The sequence below is a fragment of the Ruditapes philippinarum genome, unplaced genomic scaffold (genome assembly GCF_026571515.1).
Source record: "Ruditapes philippinarum isolate M1 unplaced genomic scaffold, ASM2657151v2 ctg22074_1_1_1_1, whole genome shotgun sequence".
Taxonomy (NCBI): Eukaryota; Metazoa; Mollusca; class Bivalvia; order Venerida; family Veneridae; genus Ruditapes; species Ruditapes philippinarum.
Genome location: NW_026857207.1, coordinates 50,421 through 56,420, shown reverse-complemented (window position 1 = coordinate 56,420; position 6,000 = coordinate 50,421).

Sequence of the window (6,000 nt, the reverse complement as noted above, 5' to 3'; positions counted from 1 at the left end):
AGGATTTACTGTAATATTCCTCGTGTAAATCTATGTTTTATGTTTGGCTTGTGACTACATTATGTACGTGTAAACTTGTCATAATTGAAAGAAAATCGAATTGTCTTAACTTGTATATATAGTATATAGTATATTTTTGTTTAATTAATCTCAAGAACGTACGTTTTACATTTTGATGTACGATATGAAGTGTAATATGGACGGATCGAAGCTTTCATTAACTATTACATCTTAAGAACAGACTGTATAACTGAGTCTTCAGCATTTTTGGATTTTGACCTTAAACGTTTTCACGCAAAAGAGAAGATATTGCTTGGTTTGTTAGGCTTCTTATTAAAATTATTCATAATTGCCGCTTGGTGAAAGTCGTGGACCTCAAATCACCCCCTCCATCCCGACACAGTGAGTTTTAATTCAATCAAAGAAATTTGGATTTTTCATGAGCGGAAGCTATTATGTTAGTTGACAGAACGCCAGTTGTTGTTGTAGTAGTAAATCCGCTTGTATGAAATGGTGCACAGAGGAGCACATGAGGTCTTTCTCTACAACTTTAGATGGAAAGTCCCCATATGACCGAAAACTTACACAAAAGATTAACCATGATTCTTATCGTTATTGATGAACTAAACTGGGTTACATATTATCTTAAAGTGATAAAAATCGGATTAATTTATTTATAGACCATTTAGAATATGAAGATACATATCAATATATATGTAGGAAAATTTAATAAATCAGTTATTAGGCTTGCAAGACAAAACATTGATGTTAAGAAAGGTTTTGGTATTTCATTTGAAAGCGGATTGTAACGAGAAAAATTAAATAATCCATTTTGTTATATAAAGAGACGTGTGTATTTTAGATTTGGAATATTTATCTAGCAAAATTTAAGAGCTTTAATGATTTTTGTTTTAAAATTTAAAGCTTTTGCCCTGTATGGGCAAATATCGATAAATCTTAATTTGACATTACTTTTTTCAAAGAACGACTAGAAAAACAGAGTGGTTGGCCACCAGGGCCATATGCAATACCAATGTCGAAGTATGGCTGCCCCGAGTCGCAGTCTCGCGGATGGTTTAAAAGTTTATTGAAGGTCAACATGATTTCAATAAACAACAGTTCTGACAGTTCCTCTACAGTTTACAATAGGGAACCGGAGCGGAATTCTTTATTCGTAGACGATGACTTTTTCAAACCACCAGTTCAAGACAGAAGGGATGTGAAGCTGTATTTTTTTGCGTAAAATTCCGAAACGAAACTAAACTTGATCAAGGGACAATGGATTCCAGGGAACTACCCAGGCGTTTATAAGATTGGACAATTCGTGTCCTTTAGGTATATCTCTGTCAAACATGTTTCCTACTTGAAATGAAACTTACGCCGTTTGATAAGAATTTCCATTGTTATTGATTCTTTTATTAATAGAACTTCGATAAAAAAATGATCTCTGTCATTTTCGAAAGTATTTACTTTTATAATTATCGTATACCCTTACAATAAATATAAATAATATGATATTAAAAAAACAAAGAACCCAAAAAATTTTTTACCAAAATGCGATATATATAATATAGAATTATTAAAGAAAATATATACAGAAATTGATAGGAATAAATTTTAATATTTCTAGAATTCGAAAGTCAAGTCAAAACCATTTCCCCCATCATTTGACTTGTGTCGAGGTATTGTTCCAATTTTGAAGCATAAAGAGAAGTTTTTAAAAATGTGTGTTTTTGTTAAAATTTTATTTTAAACTTTTTTTTTTTCCCCCCTTGATGGCATTGATTCTGTAGCATAATATTCAACCAAAATGAAATTTTTAAAAATTTAAAGGGCAATTAGGTTTCTTGACTTTGCATTCCCATTTTATCCTTGCTAATTATAAAAAAAATCAAATTTGCACATTTTTAAATTGCTTTTTTCCCCAATAAAATTAAGTCAGTTGTTTTTGGAAAAAATGTCCGAAGTAAGATATTTTAAAAATTCCTTTTAAGGGAAACAACCCAAAAGGTTTAAAAATAAAACAATTAAAATGTTTTTAACAGAGAAAACCTAAGAAAAGGGGAAACACTCAAAACAAAGGGCAAAATCATTATGTTTGAAAACTGTTTTTATTCTTAAAAAAGGCAATTTTTTGGGATTTTCTTTTTTTTTCATTAATATCAAAAAATAACCTTTTTTGGAAAAAAAAAGATATACGAAAATCCTTTTTTTTTAAAAAATTTGATTTCAAACCCTTTTGGATTTACTTTTATTTTTTGAATTTTAAACCCTATAATAGACTGGTGTGCAAGTACTGTCTATCCTTTACAAAACCCATCATTTTTCTATAAAATACATTTTGTTTTGTCTCAAATTTTATTTTTTATAATTAGACTTATTCTTTGTAAAGTTTTAAACCCTTTTTTTAAAAAAAACATACCTGCTATGAAAAATTTAAAACCCTTTTTTTAAAAAAAACCGGACCCAAAGATACAAATTGCCTCATATTCAAAGTTTAAAACAGGGGTTCCAAAGGGAAAGAAAAACGCACTTTTTTTATTACTAAAAAGGTATTTTTTATTTTTAGGGGGTTTTTTGTTACTTGGAAAAAGGGAAAAAAAAAAAGGCCCAATAAAAAAAAGAAAAAAAAAAAAAGAAAAAAAAAACAAAAAAAAAAAAACAAAAAAAAACAAAATTTTAAAGTTTTTAAAATTTAATCTTTTAATTTCAATCCGAAAAATACATCTTCAGACTTTTTAGTCAAAAAACTTTTGGTTTTTAAACTTTTTGGGCCCCAAATGTGGCATAAAAATTTAGAAGGTTCTTCCATCTACTCTGATAACTTTCTAATTTGGGCGGGAAATTGCTTTGAAAATCACGTGTAAAACTATATACCCCCAAAATCTTAAAATTAAAAATAAAACCTAATTTCTTAAATTTGAATCTTTAAAAAAATTTATTAAAAGGGTAAAAAACAGTCTCTTTACGGTTTTTACTTCACACAAAGCAGGGGTGTGTTCATTTTTGGAACCTTTACAAATGTAGGTTTTTTTTTAAAAATAATATTAAAGCGTCCCAAAAAAAAATTTCTGCAAGTTATCTTTTTAAAAAAGACCAACATTTCTTGACCCGTAATAGGATAGTAGATTTCCAATTTTATACTTTAATTTTTGTTTTCCCTTTTTCAAATTGACTTTTCAATTTAAAATTTTTATAAATTTTTAAATAGAATTTTTGTGTTATTTTACCCCAAGGGTGACATAGTTAAACATGTATTTTTTAACCCCCCTCCAAAAAGTAAATTTTTTCAATTGATCAAATGGAAAAACCAATACCCCCCTATTTAAAACAGATAAAAATGGAAAAAATTTTTTAAAAAAAACTTTTTAAACCCGGGTTTAAAAACACTCTAAAATAAAACTTTCTTTTAACAATGTATGACCAAATTTTAAAATTTTTTTTAATTTTTAATTTTCTTTCTCTTTGGGGGGGGGAATTTTAAAAATTTAAAAGTGTATAATAAATTTTTAGAATACAAAACTGTAAAACTCACTTTAAAAAAGTCATCAACTTAGCTCTTTTCATATCTTTAAAAATTTATCGAAATAGAAAAAAAAATAATTTTAAGTTTTTTTCCCAAAATTTATTAATATAATTTTGGCGGGGAGATATCTTTCCAAAAATTTAAATTTTTAAAACTGACGAGGAAAACTTTTGATCAGTTTTAAGAGTTAAAACTAAAGTGGGGAAAAATATTTTTTTTTGTAAAAATCAAAAAAATCCCAAAACAAAAAAAGCAATTTGAATTTTTATCATTTGTTTTAAATTTTTTGGGTTTAACAAGGTGATAAAACAAATTTCCACCAAACATTTTCCCTTAAAATGGTTTTTTTTGACAGCTGTGCAAACATGAATAAAAGGTCTTTCCCAAAACCCTGTTGGGGCCCCTCAGCTAAATTTTAACAATCCCCAAAGGTGTCAGTTATGCCCGTTTTTTCAAACATAAATAAGTTTAACATACCGTGTTTTAGTTTTTAATGGGGTGAAAAAAAACCCGCAACTTTTTATGCAAAAAATTTTTTCTAAATTTTTGGAAAAAAAACTGGTAACGCCAAAAAATTTTCCCGTAAATTTTTCAAATTTATTGAAATATTTTGACTGAAAAAATTCTAAACAAAATTATTTTTTTTCAAAAAAGAAAAAAAAAATTTTACCCCTTTTTTTAATTTAAAAAGAAATTTAAAAAAATTAAAAGAAATTTTTTTGGGGTTTTAGGTATTGACAAATTACATGTTTCGCTTAAACTGACTTAAAGAAATATGGTAATTGGAAAATTAGAAGATAAATGAAATTGAAATGAGTATCTATCGAGGGTAAGAAAAAGTGATTCATATGAGTAATTCTATCGTGAAAGGGGGTAAAGTGTGTTAAAAAATTTCTATTTTAAAGGGGGTTTAAATGACTTAAATGGTTTTTAAAAAGAGATTGGGTATGTGAGTCGAAATTAAGTTCTAGGAGAAGAGTAAGTGAGTTGAAATAAGTTAATTATGAACCTGGAAAAAATAAGTTGAGGTTTTTTTGAAATGAAAAAAGTTTTATGAAAGAAATGGGAAAATAGGTTTTGAAGTTGAAATGAAAATTTTTTCCCCTAATGGGAGGAAAAAGGGTAATTGAGTTTTTTGAAAAATTGAAAAAAAAAGGTTTTTCTTTATGTATAAATTTGAAAAAGTGAGTTTTTCGAGTTTGAAAAATGAGTTTAAAATCCCATGGAAGATGGGATCCGTGAAAGGTTTTTGAAAAAAATAAGTTTTGTTCAATGGAATTTTGGGGTAAGTGAGTTTAATGAGTTTTTCTTTTTTCTTATGAATAATGAAAGGATTAAGTTAAGTTTGAAAATTGAGTAAAATCCATAAGGGACATTGGGGAAATTTAAGTGGGATTTTGAAAATTTAGTATTTTAATTTGAAAAGATAGGTTTTTAAGTGAGCCTTTGAAATGGGAGTTTTCTATGGAGAATGGGAAAATAAGTTGGAGTTTGAATGAGTTTTTCTTGGAGAATGGAATTTAAGTTTGAGTTGAAAATATATGGAAGATGGGATTAAGTTGGGGTGAAATGAGTTTAAAAATGGGAGAAATGAAAATTTTAAGTTTTTTTTTAAGCTAAAAAATGAAATAAGTTTTCTAGGGATCATGGGAAAAATTAGTGGAGGTTTTTGAAAAATTTATTTATCCATTAGGGGAATTGGGGAATAGTTGAAGTTTTGAATGAAGTTCCTAGGAAGTAAAAAGGTTTAAGTTAAAGATTTTTTTATTAAAAATAAGTTGTTTCCCTATGGGAGAAAATGGGGGAATAGTTTTGAGTTTTTGGAATGAAAAGTAAATCCCTATTTGGAAAGATGGGAATAAAGTTGAAAACTAAAAATGAGGTAATTTGTAAAGAGTTAAAGGGGTTCCTACTGGTTAACCTTTTTTTTTATGTCGCCCCTTATCTTATTTCCTCCAATTTAAATAAAGCAATCAGAAAATAGCATAATTCCCTTTTAAGAAAGTAATTGTCCTTGGGGTAAAAAAATTTTTTAGAATTATAACCTTTAAACCTGAGAACCCCAAGCTTTTTTAACAAATCAAACGAAACAATTATTTCCCCCCTTTTAATTGCCCAAAAAAAAAAAATTATTTTTGGGTTTTATGTTTTTGTTTTTGTTAACAAAATAAGTTGCAATTAATTTTGTTTGAAAAAGCGTTCCCATATTAAATTAAAGAAAAAAATCACAAACAATTGTGGGTTATGGAAAATTTAATGAAATAACAGATTGGTTTTCCTTTAATTCAAATCTTTATTATATGTTTTAAACTAAAAAGTAAAAGAAAATAATATTTTATTTTCCGAAGAAAATTTTTTTGTATACACAATTGTTGTTTGGGTTTTGTTTCCCTTCCAGCCATTGTTTTTTTTTTGGGGGCTTTTTTACGAAAAATGTAAAAGTAATTTACAAGTGTTTTAAAAATCTACATTGG